General features: G+C 43.8%; 1 protein-coding gene across 1 annotated transcript in view; it reads left to right on the top strand.

Annotated features, from left to right (window-relative positions):
• LOC100313559 (BBX-like transcription factor) overlaps positions 1 to 16,990 on the top strand; it is a 69,864-nt gene that overhangs the window by 36,164 nt on the left and 16,710 nt on the right. The gene's annotated exons all lie outside the window — the stretch shown is intronic.

Genomic DNA, 16,990 nt, shown 5'->3' on the forward strand with positions numbered 1-16,990 from the left:
ACTGCCACAGTGCTTTGTTTGACCAACACACTGGCGTGACACTGCCATAGTGCTTTGTTTTACCTCAACACTGGTGTGACACTGCCACAGTGCTTTGTTTTACCTCAGCACTGGTGTGACATTGCCACAGTGCTTTGTTTTACCACCACACTGGTCGGACACTGCCATAGTTCTTTGTTTTACCACCACACTGGTCGGACACTGCCACAGTTCTTTGTTTTATCACCACACTTGTGTGACACTGCCACAGTGCTTTGTTTTACCACCACACTGGTGTGACACTGTCACAGTGCTTTGTTTTACCACCACACCAGTCTGACACTGTCACAGTACCTTGTTTTACCACCACACTGGTGTGACACTGCCATAGTTCTTTGTTTTATCACCACACTTGTGTGACACTGCCACAGTGCTTTGTTTTACCACCACACTGGGGTGGCACTGTCACAGTGCTTTGTTTTATCACCACACTTGTGTGACACTGCCACAGTGCTTTGTTTTACCACCACACTGGTGTGACACTGTCACAGTGCTTTGTTTTATCACCACACTTGTGTGGCAGTGCCACAGTGCTTTGTTTTACCACCACACTGGTGTGACACTGTCACAGTGCTTTGTTTTACCACCACACCAGTCTGACACTGTCACAGTACCTTGTTTTACCACCACACTGGTGTGACACTGCCATAGTTCTTTGTTTTACCACCACACTGGTGTGACACTGCCACAGTGCTTTGTTTGACCAACACACTGGCGTGACACTGTCACAGTGCTTTGTTTTACCACCACACTTGTGTGACAGTGCCACAGTGCTTTGTTTTACCACCACACTGGTGTAACACTGTCACAGTGCTTTGTTTTAACACCACACTGGTGTGACACTGCCACAGTGCTTTGTTTTACCACCACACCAGTCTGACACTGTCACAGTACCTTGTTTTAACACCACACTGGTCGGACACTGCCACAGTTCTTTGTTTTATCACCACACTTGTGTGACACTGCCACAGTGCTTTGTTTTACCACCACACTTGTGTGCCACTGCCACAGTGCTTTGTTTTACCACCACACTGGGGTGACACTGTCACAGTGCTTTGTTTTATCACCACACTTGTGTGACACTGCCACAGTGCTTTGTTTTACCACCACACTGGTGTGACACTGCCACAGTGCTTTGTTTTACCACCACACTGGTGTGACACTGCCACAGTGCTTTGTTTGACCAACACACTGGCGTGACACTGCCATAGTGCTTTGTTTTACCTCAACACTGGTGTGACACTGCCACAGTGCTTTGTTTTACCTCAGCACTGGTGTGACATTGCCACAGTGCTTTGTTTTACCACCACACTGGTGTGACATTGCCACAGTGCTTTGTTTTACCTCAACACTGGTGTGACACTGCCACAGTGCTTTGTTTTACCACCACACTGGTGTGACATTGCCACAGTGCTTTGTTTTATCTCAACACTGGTGTGACACTGCCACAGTGCTTTGTTTTACCTCAACACTGGTGTGACATTGCCGCAGTGCTTTGTTTTACCTCAACACTGGTGTGACACTGCCACAGTGCTTTGTTTTACCACCACACTGGTGTGACATTGCCACAGTGCTTTGTTTTATCTCAACACTGGTGTGACATTGCCACAGTGCTTTGTTTTACCACCACACTGGTCAAACACTGTCACAGTGCTTTGTTTTATCACCACACTGGTGTGACACTGTCACAGTGCTTTGTTTTACCACCACACTGGTCTGACACTGTCACAGTGCTTTGTTTTACCACCACACTGGTGTGACACTGCCACAGTGCTTTGTTTTACCACCACACTGGTGTGACACTGCCACAGTGCTTTGTTTTACCTCAACACTGGTGTGACATTGCCACAGTGCTTTGTTTTACCACCACACTGGTGTGACATTGCCACAGTGCTTTGTTTTACCACCACACTGGTCAAACACTGTCACAGTGCTTTGTTTTATCACCACACTGGTGTGACACTGTCACAGTGCTTTGTTTTACCACCACACTGGTCTGACACTGTCACAGTGCTTTGTTTTACCACCACACTGGTGTGACACTGCCACAGTGCTTTGTTTTACCACCACACTGGTGTGACACTGCCACAGTGCTTTGTTTTACCACCACACTGGTGTGACACTGCCACAGTGCTTTGTTTTACCACCACACTGGTATAACACTGCCACAGTGCTTTGTTTTACCACCACACTGGTGTAACACTGTCACAGTGCTTTGTTTTACCACCACACTGGTGTAACACTGTCACAGTGCTTTGTTTTAACACCACACTGGTGTGACACTGCCACAGTGCTTTGTTTTACCACCACACCAGTCTGACACTGTCACAGTACCTTGTTTTACCACCACACTGGTGTGACACTGCCATAGTTCTTTGTTTTATCACCACACTTGTGTGACACTGCCACAGTGCTTTGTTTTACCACCACACTGGGGTGACACTGCCACAGTGCTTTGTTTTACCACCACACTGGGGTGACACTGTCACAGTGCTTTGTTTTATCACCACACTTGTGTGACACTGCCACAGTGCTTTGTTTTACCACCACACTGGTGTGACACTGTCACAGTGCTTTGTTTTATCACCACACTTGTGTGACAGTGCCACAGTGCTTTGTTTTACCACCACACTGGTGTGACACTGCCACAGTGCTTTGTTTTAACACCACACTGGTGTGACACTGCCACAGTGCTTTGTTTTACCACCACACCAGTCTGACACTGTCACAGTACCTTGTTTTACCACCACACTGGTGTAACACTGCCACAGTGCTTTGTTTTACCACCACACTGGTGTGACACTGCCACAGTGCTTTGTTTTACCTCAACACTGGTGTGACATTGCCACAGTGCTTTGTTTTACCACCACACTGGTGTGACACTGCCACAGTGCTTTGTTTGACCAACACACTGGCGTGACACTGCCATAGTGCTTTATTTTACCTCAACACTGGTGTGACACTGCCACAGTGCTTTGTTTTACCTCAGCAGTGGTGTGACATTGCCACAGTGCTTTGTTTTACCACCACACTGGTGTGACATTGCCACAGTGCTTTGTTTTACCTCAACACTGGTGTGACACTGCCACAGTGCTTTGTTTTACCTCAACACTGGTGTGACATTGCCGCAGTGCTTTGTTTTACCTCAACACTGGTGTGACACTGCCACAGTGCTTTGTTTTACCACCACACTGGTGTGACATTGCCACAGTGCTTTGTTTTATCTCAACACTGGTGTGACATTGCCACAGTGCTTTGTTTTACCACCACACTGGTCAAACACTGTCACAGTGCTTTGTTTTATCACCACACTGGTGTGACACTGTCACAGTGCTTTGTTTTACCGCCACACTGGTCTGACACTGTCACAGTGCTTTGTTTTACCACCACACTGGTGTGACACTGCCACAGTGCTTTGTTTTACCACCACACTGGTGTGACACTGCCACAGTGCTTTGTTTTACCTCAACACTGGTGTGACATTGCCACAGTGCTTTGTTTTACCACCACACTGGTGTGACACTGCCACAGTGCTTTGTTTTACCACCACACTGGTCAAACACTGTCACAGTGCTTTGTTTTATCACCACACTGGTGTGACACTGTCACAGTGCTTTGTTTTACCACCACACTGGTCTGACACTGTCACAGTGCTTTGTTTTACCACCACACTGGTGTGACACTGCCACAGTGCTTTGTTTTACCACCACACTGGTGTGACACTGCCACAGTGCTTTGTTTTACCACCACACTGGTTGACACTGCCACAGTGCTTTGTTTTACCACCACACTGGTGTAACACTGCCACAGTGCTTTGTTTTACCACCACACTGGTGTAACACTGTCACAGTGCTTTGTTTTACCACCACACTGGTGTAACACTGTCACAGTGCTTTGTTTTAACACCACACTGGTGTGACACTGTCACAGTGCTTTGTTTTATCACCACACTTGTGTGACAGTGCCACAGTGCTTTGTTTTACCACCACACTGGTGTGACACTGCCACAGTGCTTTGTTTTAACACCACACTGGTGTGACACTGCCACAGTGCTTTGTTTTACCACCACACCAGTCTGACACTGTCACAGTACCTTGTTTTAACACCACACTGGTCGGACACTGCCATAGTTCTTTGTTTTACCACCACACTGGTCGGACACTGCCACAGTTCTTTGTTTTACCACCACACTGGTGTGACACTGCCACAGTGCTTTGTTTTACCACCACACTGGTGTGACACTGTCACAGTGCTTTGTTTTATCACCACACTTGTGTGACACTGCCACAGTGCTTTGTTTTACCACCACACTGGTGTGACACTGCCACAGTGCTTTGTTTTACCACCACACTGGTGTGACACTGCCACAGTGCTTTGTTTTACCACCACACTGGTGTAACACTGCCACAGTGCTTTGTTTTACCACCACACTGGTGTAACACTGTCACAGTGCTTTGTTTTACCACCACACTGGTGTAACACTGTCACAGTGCTTTGTTTTAACACCACACTGGTGTGACACTGTCACAGTGCTTTGTTTTATCACCACACTTGTGTGACAGTGCCACAGTGCTTTGTTTTACCACCACACTGGTGTAACACTGTCACAGTGCTTTGTTTTAACACCACACTGGTGTGACACTGCCACAGTGCTTTGTTTTACCACCACACCAGTCTGACACTGTCACAGTACCTTGTTTTAACACCACACTGGTCGGACACTGCCACAGTTCTTTGTTTTATCGCCACACTTGTGTGACACTGCCACAGTGCTTTGTTTTACCACCACACTGGTGTGACACTGTCACAGTGCTTTGTTTTACCACCACACCAGTCTGACACTGTCACAGTACCTTGTTTTACCACCACACTGGTGTGACACTGCCATAGTTCTTTGTTTTATCACCCCACTTGTGTGACACTGCCACAGTGCTTTGTTTTACCACCACACTGGGGTGACACTGTCACAGTGCTTTGTTTTATCACCACACTTGTGTGACACTGCCACAGTGCTTTGTTTTACCACCACACTGGTGTGACACTGTCACAGTGCTTTGTTTTATCACCACACTTGTGTGACAGTGCCACAGTGCTTTGTTTTACCACCACACTGGTGTGACACTGCCACAGTGCTTTGTTTTAACACCACACTGGTGTGACACTGCCACAGTGCTTTGTTTTACCACCACACCAGTCTGACACTGTCACAGTACCTTGTTTTAACACCACACTGGTCGGACACTGCCATAGTTCTTTGTTTTACCACCACACTGGTCGGACACTGCCACAGTTCTTTGTTTTATCACCACACTTGTGTGACACTGCCACAGTGCTTTGTTTTACCACCACACTGGTGTGACACTGTCACAGTGCTTTGTTTTACCACCACACCAGTCTGACACTGTCACAGTACCTTGTTTTACCACCACACTGGTGTGACACTGCCATAGTTCTTTGTTTTATCACCACACTTGTGTGACACTGCCACAGTGCTTTGTTTTACCACCACACTGGGGTGGCACTGTCACAGTGCTTTGTTTTATCACCACACTTGTGTGACACTGCCACAGTGCTTTGTTTTACCACCACACTGGTGTGACACTGTCACAGTGCTTTGTTTTATCACCACACTTGTGTGGCAGTGCCACAGTGCTTTGTTTTACCACCACACTGGTGTGACACTGTCACAGTGCTTTGTTTTACCACCACACCAGTCTGACACTGTCACAGTACCTTGTTTTACCACCACACTGGTGTGACACTGCCATAGTTCTTTGTTTTACCACCACACTGGTGTGACACTGCCACAGTGCTTTGTTTGACCAACACACTGGCGTGACACTGCCATAGTGCTTTGTTTTACCTCAACACTGGTGTGACACTGCCACAGTGCTTTGTTTTACCTCAGCACTGGTGTGACATTGCCACAGTGCTTTGTTTTACCACCACACTGGTCGGACACTGCCATAGTTCTTTGTTTTACCACCACACTGGTCGGACACTGCCACAGTTCTTTGTTTTATCACCACACTTGTGTGACACTGCCACAGTGCTTTGTTTTACCACCACACTGGTGTGACACTGTCACAGTGCTTTGTTTTACCACCACACCAGTCTGACACTGTCACAGTACCTTGTTTTACCACCACACTGGTGTGACACTGCCATAGTTCTTTGTTTTATCACCACACTTGTGTGACACTGCCACAGTGCTTTGTTTTACCACCACACTGGGGTGGCACTGTCACAGTGCTTTGTTTTATCACCACACTTGTGTGACACTGCCACAGTGCTTTGTTTTACCACCACACTGGTGTGACACTGTCACAGTGCTTTGTTTTATCACCACACTTGTGTGGCAGTGCCACAGTGCTTTGTTTTACCACCACACTGGTGTGACACTGTCACAGTGCTTTGTTTTACCACCACACCAGTCTGACACTGTCACAGTACCTTGTTTTACCACCACACTGGTGTGACACTGCCATAGTTCTTTGTTTTACCACCACACTGGTGTGACACTGCCACAGTGCTTTGTTTGACCAACACACTGGCGTGACACTGTCACAGTGCTTTGTTTTACCACCACACTTGTGTGACAGTGCCACAGTGCTTTGTTTTACCACCACACTGGTGTAACACTGTCACAGTGCTTTGTTTTAACACCACACTGGTGTGACACTGCCACAGTGCTTTGTTTTACCACCACACCAGTCTGACACTGTCACAGTACCTTGTTTTAACACCACACTGGTCGGACACTGCCACAGTTCTTTGTTTTATCACCACACTTGTGTGACACTGCCACAGTGCTTTGTTTTACCACCACACTGGTGTGACACTGTCACAGTGCTTTGTTTTACCACCACACCAGTCTGACACTGTCACAGTACCTTGTTTTACCACCACACTGGTGTGACACTGCCATAGTTCTTTGTTTTATCACCCCACTTGTGTGACACTGCCACAGTGCTTTGTTTTACCACCACACTGGGGTGACACTGTCACAGTGCTTTGTTTTATCACCACACTTGTGTGACACTGCCACAGTGCTTTGTTTTACCACCACACTGGTGTGACACTGTCACAGTGCTTTGTTTTATCACCACACTTGTGTGACAGTGCGACAGTGCTTTGTTTTACCACCACACTGGTGTGACACTGCCACAGTGCTTTGTTTTAACACCACACTGGTGTGACACTGCCACAGTGCTTTGTTTTACCACCACACCAGTCTGACACTGTCACAGTACCTTGTTTTAACACCACACTGGTCGGACACTGCCATAGTTCTTTGTTTTACCACCACACTGGTCGGACACTGCCACAGTTCTTTGTTTTATCACCACACTTGTGTGACACTGCCACAGTGCTTTGTTTTACCACCACACTGGTGTGACACTGTCACAGTGCTTTGTTTTACCACCACACCAGTCTGACACTGTCACAGTACCTTGTTTTACCACCACACTGGTGTGACACTGCCATAGTTCTTTGTTTTATCACCACACTTGTGTGACACTGCCACAGTGCTTTGTTTTACCACCACACTGGGGTGGCACTGTCACAGTGCTTTGTTTTATCACCACACTTGTGTGACACTGCCACAGTGCTTTGTTTTACCACCACACTGGTGTGACACTGTCACAGTGCTTTGTTTTATCACCACACTTGTGTGGCAGTGCCACAGTGCTTTGTTTTACCACCACACTGGTGTGACACTGTCACAGTGCTTTGTTTTACCACCACACCAGTCTGACACTGTCACAGTACCTTGTTTTACCACCACACTGGTGTGACACTGCCATAGTTCTTTGTTTTACCACCACACTGGTGTGACACTGCCACAGTGCTTTGTTTGACCAACACACTGGCGTGACACTGCCATAGTGCTTTGTTTTACCTCAACACTGGTGTGACACTGCCACAGTGCTTTGTTTTACCTCAGCACTGGTGTGACATTGCCACAGTGCTTTGTTTTACCACCACACTGGTCGGACACTGCCATAGTTCTTTGTTTTACCACCACACTGGTCGGACACTGCCACAGTTCTTTGTTTTATCACCACACTTGTGTGACACTGCCACAGTGCTTTGTTTTACCACCACACTGGTGTGACACTGTCACAGTGCTTTGTTTTACCACCACACCAGTCTGACACTGTCACAGTACCTTGTTTTACCACCACACTGGTGTGACACTGCCATAGTTCTTTGTTTTATCACCACACTTGTGTGACACTGCCACAGTGCTTTGTTTTACCACCACACTGGGGTGGCACTGTCACAGTGCTTTGTTTTATCACCACACTTGTGTGACACTGCCACAGTGCTTTGTTTTACCACCACACTGGTGTGACACTGTCACAGTGCTTTGTTTTATCACCACACTTGTGTGGCAGTGCCACAGTGCTTTGTTTTACCACCACACTGGTGTGACACTGTCACAGTGCTTTGTTTTACCACCACACCAGTCTGACACTGTCACAGTACCTTGTTTTACCACCACACTGGTGTGACACTGCCATAGTTCTTTGTTTTACCACCACACTGGTGTGACACTGCCACAGTGCTTTGTTTGACCAACACACTGGCGTGACACTGCCATAGTGCTTTGTTTTACCTCAACACTGGTGTGACACTGCCACAGTGCTTTGTTTTACCTCAGCACTGGTGTGACATTGCCACAGTGCTTTGTTTTACCACCACACTGGTGTGACATTGCCACAGTGCTTTGTTTTACCTCAACACTGGTGTGACACTGCCACAGTGCTTTGTTTTACCACCACACTGGTGTGACATTGCCACAGTGCTTTGTTTTATCTCAACACTGGTGTGACACTGCCACAGTGCTTTGTTTTATCTCAACACTGGTGTGACACTGCCACAGTGCTTTGTTTTGCCACCACACTGGTGTGACACTGCCACAGTGCTTTGTTTTACCACCACACTGGTGTGACACTGCCATAGTGCTTTGTTTTACCACCACACTGGTGTGACACTGCCACAGTGCTTTGTTTTACCTCAACACTGGTGTGACACTGCCATAGTGCTTTGTTTTACCACCACACTGGTGTGACATTGCCGCAGTGCTTTGTTTTACCTCAACACTGGTGTGACACTGCCACAGTGCTTTGTTTTACCACCACACTGGTGTGACATTGCCACAGTGCTTTGTTTTATCTCAATACTGGTGTGACATTGCCACAGTGCTTTGTTTTACCACCACACTGGTCAAACACTGTCACAGTGCTTTGTTTTATCACCACACTGGTGTGACACTGTCACAGTGCTTTGTTTTACCACCACACTGGTCTGACACTGTCACAGTGCTTTGTTTTACCACCACACTGGTGTGACACTGCCACAGTGCTTTGTTTTACCTCAACACTGGTGTGACATTGCCACAGTGCTTTGTTTTACCACCACACTGGTGTGACATTGCCACAGTGCTTTGTTTTACCACCACACTGGTCAAACACTGTCACAGTGCTTTGTTTTATCACCACACTGGTGTGACACTGTCACAGTGCTTTGTTTTACCACCACACTGGTCTGACACTGTCACAGTGCTTTGTTTTACCACCACACTGGTGTGACACTGCCACAGTGCTTTGTTTTACCACCACACTGGTGTGACACTGCCACAGTGCTTTGTTTTACCACCACACTGGTGTAACACTGCCACAGTGCTTTGTTTTACCACCACACTGGTGTGACACTGCCACAGTGCTTTGTTTTACCTCAACACTGGTGTGACATTGCCACAGTGCTTCGTTTTACCACCACACTGGTGTGACATTGCCACAGTGCTTTGTTTTACCACCACACTGGTCAAACACTGTCACAGTGCTTTGTTTTATCACCACACTGGTGTGACACTGTCACAGTGCTTTGTTTTACCACCACACTGGTCTGACACTGTCACAGTGCTTTGTTTTACCACCACACTGGTGTGACACTGCCACAGTGCTTTGTTTTACCACCACACTGGTGTGACACTGCCACAGTGCTTTGTTTTACCACCACACTGGTGTGACACTGCCACAGTGCGTTGTTTTACCACCACACTGGTGTAACACTGCCACAGTGCTTTGTTTTACCACCACACTGGTGTAACACTGTCACAGTGCTTTGTTTTACCACCACACTGGTGTAACACTGTCACAGTGCTTTGTTTTAACACCACACTGGTGTGACACTGCCACAGTGCTTTGTTTTACCACCACACCAGTCTGACACTGTCACAGTACCTTGTTTTAACACCACACTGGTCGGACACTGCCACAGTTCTTTGTTTTATCACCACACTTGTGTGACACTGCCACAGTGCTTTGTTTTACCACCACACTGGTGTGACACTGTCACAGTGCTTTGTTTTACCACCACACCAGTCTGACACTGTCACAGTACCTTGTTTTACCACCACACTGGTGTGACACTGCCATAGTTCTTTGTTTTATCACCACACTTGTGTGACACTGCCACAGTGCTTTGTTTTACCACCACACTGGGGTGACACTGTCACAGTGCTTTGTTTTATCACCACACTTGTGTGACACTGCCACAGTGCTTTGTTTTACCACCACACTGGTGTGACACTGTCACAGTGCTTTGTTTTATCACCACACTTGTGTGACAGTGCCACAGTGCTTTGTTTTACCACCACACTGGTGTGACACTGTCACAGTGCTTTGTTTTACCACCACACCAGTCTGACACTGTCACAGTACCTTGTTTTACCACCACACTGGTGTGACACTGCCATAGTTCTTTGTTTTATCTCCACACTGGTGTGACACTGCCACAGTGCTTTGTTTTACCACCACACTGGTGTGACACTGCCACAGTGCTTTGTTTTACCACCACACTGGTGTGACACTGCCACAGTGCTTTGTTTGACCAACACACTGGTGTGACATTGCCATAGTGCTTTGTTTTACCACCACACTGGTGTGACATTGCCACAGTGGTTTGTTTTACCTCAACACTGGTGTGACACTGCCACAGTGCTTTGTTTTATCACCACACTGGTGTGACACTGCCACAGTGCTTTGTTTTACCACCACACTGGTGTGACATTGCCACAGTGCTTTGTTTTATCTCAACACTGGTGTGACACTGCCACAGTGCTTTGTTTTACCTCAACACTGGTGTGACACTGCCACAGTGCTTTGTTTTACCTCAACACTGGTGTGACACTGCCATAGTGCTTTGTTTTACCACCACACTGGTGTGACATTGCCACAGTGCTTTGTTTTACCACCACACTGGTGTGACATTGCCACAGTGCTTTGTTTTACCACCACACTGGTGTGACATTGCCACAGTGCTTTGTTTTACCACCACACTGGTGTGACACTGCCACAGTGCTTTGTTTTACCACCGCACTGGTGTGACACTGCCACAGTGCTTTGTTTTACCACCACACTGGTGTGACATTGCCACAGTGCTTTGTTTTACCACCACACTGGTGTGACACTGTCACAGTGCTTTGTTTTACCACCACACCAGTCTGACACTGTCACAGTACCTTGTTTTACCACCACACTGGTCGGACACTGCCATAGTTCTTTGTTTTACCACCCGCAGCCCCTGAAAATAGTTTTGAAGCATTAGTTTTTAGCTCCGCAGTCAACTTTGTCAAAAAAAGCTTATCATATGAGTGATTGTCCATCATCTGCATCAACTTTTTCTTGAAAATTACAAGCCTTGGATTTGATACAATTTAATTCTCTAATTTTGGTGAATATTTTTGGCACTTTTGGTAAAACCGCAAGTTTGATTGCTTTCATATTATACATATAGGTACTATAGGTACCCCTATCACAGGTTTGTTCATTTCATGATGATATCTTCAATTCTCTAATTAGTCCCCGTTCGGACGCAGACCGAAAACGGGGACTTATGTTTTGCCCTCTGTGCGTCCGTGCATCCGTGATCACCTGTATCTTGAACATGCATGGACCGATTAAGTTCAAACTTCACTCATACATCACACATTATATGGGACATATGCACATGCATTTTTTTCATGATTCGATTAACAATAGCCGAATAGCGGCAATTTTAAGGCCGAAAATGCTTCAAATTTTGTTTAAATTTGGTACATACATTAAACATAATAGGACCTTGATGCACGTCATTTTTTTGGGGGGATCGGGTTTGAAATGGCTGACTGGCGGCCATTTTGTTTTAAAGAATTCAGTTCTGGATCTGTATCTGAGACATGCCTGGATTGATCGAGTTCAAACTTCACACACACAAGGTACATCATGTCACAAATATGTATGTGCATTTGTTTCATGATCTCATTAACGATAGCCAAATGGCGGCCGCTTTAAGGCCGAAAATGCATTGAAATCGCACATTTTCGCCATTCCGGACCCGGATCTCAGTTATGCATGGACGGATTTTGTTCAAATTAGGTACATACATTAAACATAATAGGACCTTGATGCACGTCATTTTTTTTTCGGATCAAGTTCGAAATGGCCGACTGGCGGCCATTTTGTTTTAAAGAATTCAGTTCTTGATCCGTATCTGAGACATGCCTGGATTGATCGAGTTCAAACTTCACACACACAAGGTACATCATGTCACAAATATGTATGTGCATTTGTTTCATGATCTCATTAACGATAGCCAACTGGCGGCCGCTTTAAGGCTGAAAATGCATTGAAATCGCACATTTTCACCATTCCGGACCTGGATCTCAGTTATGCATGGACGGATTTTGTTCAAATTTGGTACATACATTAAACATAATAGGACCTTGATGCATGTCATTTTTTTTCGGATCTAGTTCGAAATGGCCGACTGGCGGCCATTTTGTTTTAAAGAATTCAGTTCAAACTTCACACACACATGGTACATCATGTCACAAATAGATATGTGCATTTGTTTCATGATCCGCTTAACAATAGCTGAATAATGGCCATTTTAAGGTCGAAAATGCATCAAAATCACGTATTTTCACAATTCCAGAACCGGATCTCAGTCATGCATGGATGGATTTTGTTCAGATTTAGTACAATGTGTTGTACATATGCAGGTGCATTTCGGATCAGACCACTGAAAGTGGTCTGAGATTTCGGTCATCATCTGCTTTGAATGTATATGTCACTCAAATATGAATGGAACGGGGATGTGTCATTGACAATGACTTGTTGTGATGAATATTTTGGACATTTTTGGTAAAAAGTGATATTTTTGACTTCTCGTTGAAAAACGCAAGTCAGATTGCTTTGATACTATGCATGTACATATAAGTACCTCAGGTAAACCTCTCTTAGATTTGTTCATTTTCTAATGATATCTTCGGTTCTTGAAATGTGCATTACTAACAGCAGAGCTATCTCAGCTGAGAGACTGTATATTTAATAGACCAATTAATAATAATAAAACAACTTATGTGCTACTTTGTCAAAGCATATTGAGTTAGTACTGATCAGTGTTATCCGACATTTGCATGCTGGTTGGCAAAATGTAAACAAATGATGTCATAGTATGACAGTGTGTACCAGTAATTGTGATCCAATCATTTTGATAGTGAGCTCAGTCTATATATTAAATTGTCGCACTGTTTGTGCTTTGTGCACATGCTTTGTCTATTTCAAATTTGCATCTCATAGGGGGAATTACAGTAATTTATTAGTGTCAGTCACTTTTATTGTCTCTACTTCTAATACTAAGGGAAGTATAATATTTTTTCTCAAGATGTGTTTATTTTTAAAGCAGCCTTGTAATACTTGTCATTACAGTACTTTGTAATATTGTATGTAAACTGTAAACATCAATTTTCCCTGCTGGAAAATTTCACACTTTGCTCATTTTATTGCATCAGTGAAGATGACATTTCGCTAAAGTCACTGAAATCCTGGAGAAATTGTCACTGGTACAAAATTTACTCATATTCACTGACTTTCAATTTGTGAAATTAAAACCGATTTACTGAATATGAGATGAATTGAATGTGTGTCTGGAATACAGAGTATAAACACGAGTCATGTGACATTTGAATGAGTGCTTTTGTTAAATGTCACTGTATTCATACACTAGATTACGCAGCTTGATATAAATATAGATTTCATTTTGACAAATACGTATTAATATAACATGCACTTTGGGTCATGTTAATTTCTATGCAAGACTGGCTTTGATTGAATCTAGAGGTTTTGACTGTTTTCGATATCAACCTGTTTGGGGATTGGATATTATTAACCTTTTTACCACCAGACATTCTTATCCCAATTTTTCTGCATTTTTTTCTAATATTCTTCCATATTTCTGGAGAAGAAGTCTAATTTTGAAACCAACAGACAAAATTTAAGTCAATTTTCAGTTTTTAGTCAAAGAATTTGACTATTTTTCTTTTAATCTTCAGAAGGAGAGTGCAGACTATAAACAGAACTATTTTGTGAATTTGTGATGGAAATAGGGAACTGGTGGTGAAAAGGTTAAAGACAGCTTAATAATGTTAGGCAAATATTTTAATGTCAACAAAATTTAGTAGTTCATTTTGCACATTTTCATGAATTTGTTGGTCTAAATGGAAATAATTTACAACAGGCTTAACAGGTCTTGAATACATGTTTTAAGGAAACCATGGAAACAATTATGTGGATTTGTTTTGTAAAAGGTAGCAAAATTTGAATAATTAAATCTATCTTTGTATGTGTGGACCAAGGTGAACTGAGTAAATGATTCTGTCAAATAGATAATCAAAGAAATAAATGGTCGGGTTACCCAAACTTATTTTTATAGATACAATGACTTTGTGATTTGAATTTATAGTTTGGTTACCCTGTATCACTCACACAGTTTGATTACTGACTTGGTTTGATTACTCGATTTGATTACTCACTTGGTTTGATTACTCACTTTGTTTGATTACTCACACAGTTCGATTACTGACTCAGTTTGTTTACTCACTTGGTTTGATTACTCACTCGATTTGATTACTTAATCAATTTGATTACTCGGTTTGATTACTCACACTGTTCGATTACTGGAATTAATCAATTGCTGATACTGTTTGATTACTGGGTACTAACCCATTATAAATCTGTGCAAGGAAAATTGTTTTGTTTTTCCAAATATATGAATGTTACTGATCTATTACCTTGGTGTGACGAACCAGTGCTGTTAGATTTTGATTAACTGTCATTTGATTCATTATTGAGACAGATTATTTAGTAAAATTTACATGTACAGTATGGTTGTTTTGAAAGCTAACTAAGGTAGCTTTAAGCCAGCTTCATAAACTGGACTGTAGTACTCACTTGGTTTAGGGAAGAGTAGGAAATCAAACGGACGGTGCACCGCGGTCATTACCGCGGTGTACCGCAGAATGCCGGGGAGAGCCGCGGACTGCTTATAATTAGGGGTCTCTTCCGCTGTACCGGTCTCTACCGCGGTCCTCGGTAATGTGTGAAATACGTACTTAACAGTTTCTTTGTGATTCCACGAGTCATTGTTTTAAAATCCAATGCTGTAAATGAATACGATATGTGTGCTTGTTTAGTATTTAGTACATGTACATGTATTTAGCGTAACACTGGAATAAAGTTTACAATTGAAAAGAGGACGACTTACAAAGTTTCAACGTATCCAAGCCGTATCCTGGTTCTTGATTGATTTGGCAGTATCATGTTCACCATTTGTGTCACACTCCAGAAAAAATGGCCAGCAAACGAGAAACGGGCGAACTAATCAAAACAGATCAGGCTGTCTGCATTGCACTGACACGATTATTTATTTTCTGTTTCGTTTCACAAATCTTGCCTTGCGCATGTATTTTTTAAACAAAAGACGTTATTTTTCTGTTACATGTTCGTGTTCCATGGTACTCGTGATTGTGAAAGGCATTTTGAATGAATAATTATTGAGTTTATGATATCGTACGATAACGCTAGCTGGCTTGATTAGAATTTCATTGCGTGTGAACCGCTGAGGTCATTGCCCGTTACTGTGCCAACCGCACGTAGTTCAAAAGCACCTGACGTTGTTTTGTTTGTTTTTTCACTGGAAATGTAAGCGATCGAATACTCAGCGTTCAAAGTACGCTGCCCCGAGTTTGAAATTACAGTAAATTGTAACGCATGGATTTTATTTACATGAAATTTAGTTTATTTCAAAATGATATAGATGTCAAACCATAATTATTATTTGAAATGTTGTTTCTTGACTTGACTTTTCTGGCTTTAATGTTTTGTGTGTGCGTGTTTGTTTACAATATCATTATCAACAACAGTTATTCAGTGGCCCCGTCTCTGAGGCAGTAAGTCGCGGTTTCGACTAAGTTGCGTAGTTCGATGGCTCCGGACGATTGTATTGTGTTTTGCCGTCAGTTTTAAAGTAGACAAACTAAGTCTGGTATTATCGCGTATTTAATTGCCCGCTCAATCAGTTGGAGGTGACAACTTAACACCTACAGACCGTCAATTACTGAAATAGAAAAGGTGATAGCAGCCTGACTCGAGGGGTCGACAGGGGTATAAAAAATAAGTTTGCGTAATTATTGCAAAGGCAACGCATTATCAAGTCGGCAATGGTGAAATATTCACAACCAGAACGGTAACAATTTTTACGTAGGCAACGCAGAGCCAGTAAAAATTTGCGTAATGGGATGTGTATAATTACACATAATGTATAATGTGTATAATTACTTTTTATGTGGTTATTTTGCTTTTACTAATATCTGATTTGTAACCCTTTTCATCCCCTCCGGGGGATGTTGTGTGTTAATAAATAAATAAAAAATAAATAAATAATAAAAAGATCAACACGCGGAGCGCGAATGGTCACCAAGGTAACAACCCACTTGTTCAGCGCGTGACTTGGGGTTAAACTTGGGCCAAGGTTTATTAGATTAGTCAGTTTCGCCAAGAAGTGCGCTATTTTTTTCGCTGATCACCCAGTTATTGTAGTATATATTGTAGCACCAAGT

Source organism: Saccoglossus kowalevskii, chromosome 5 (genome assembly GCF_978046115.1).
Source record: "Saccoglossus kowalevskii chromosome 5, keSacKowa6.1, whole genome shotgun sequence".
Taxonomy (NCBI): domain Eukaryota; kingdom Metazoa; phylum Hemichordata; class Enteropneusta; family Harrimaniidae; genus Saccoglossus; species Saccoglossus kowalevskii.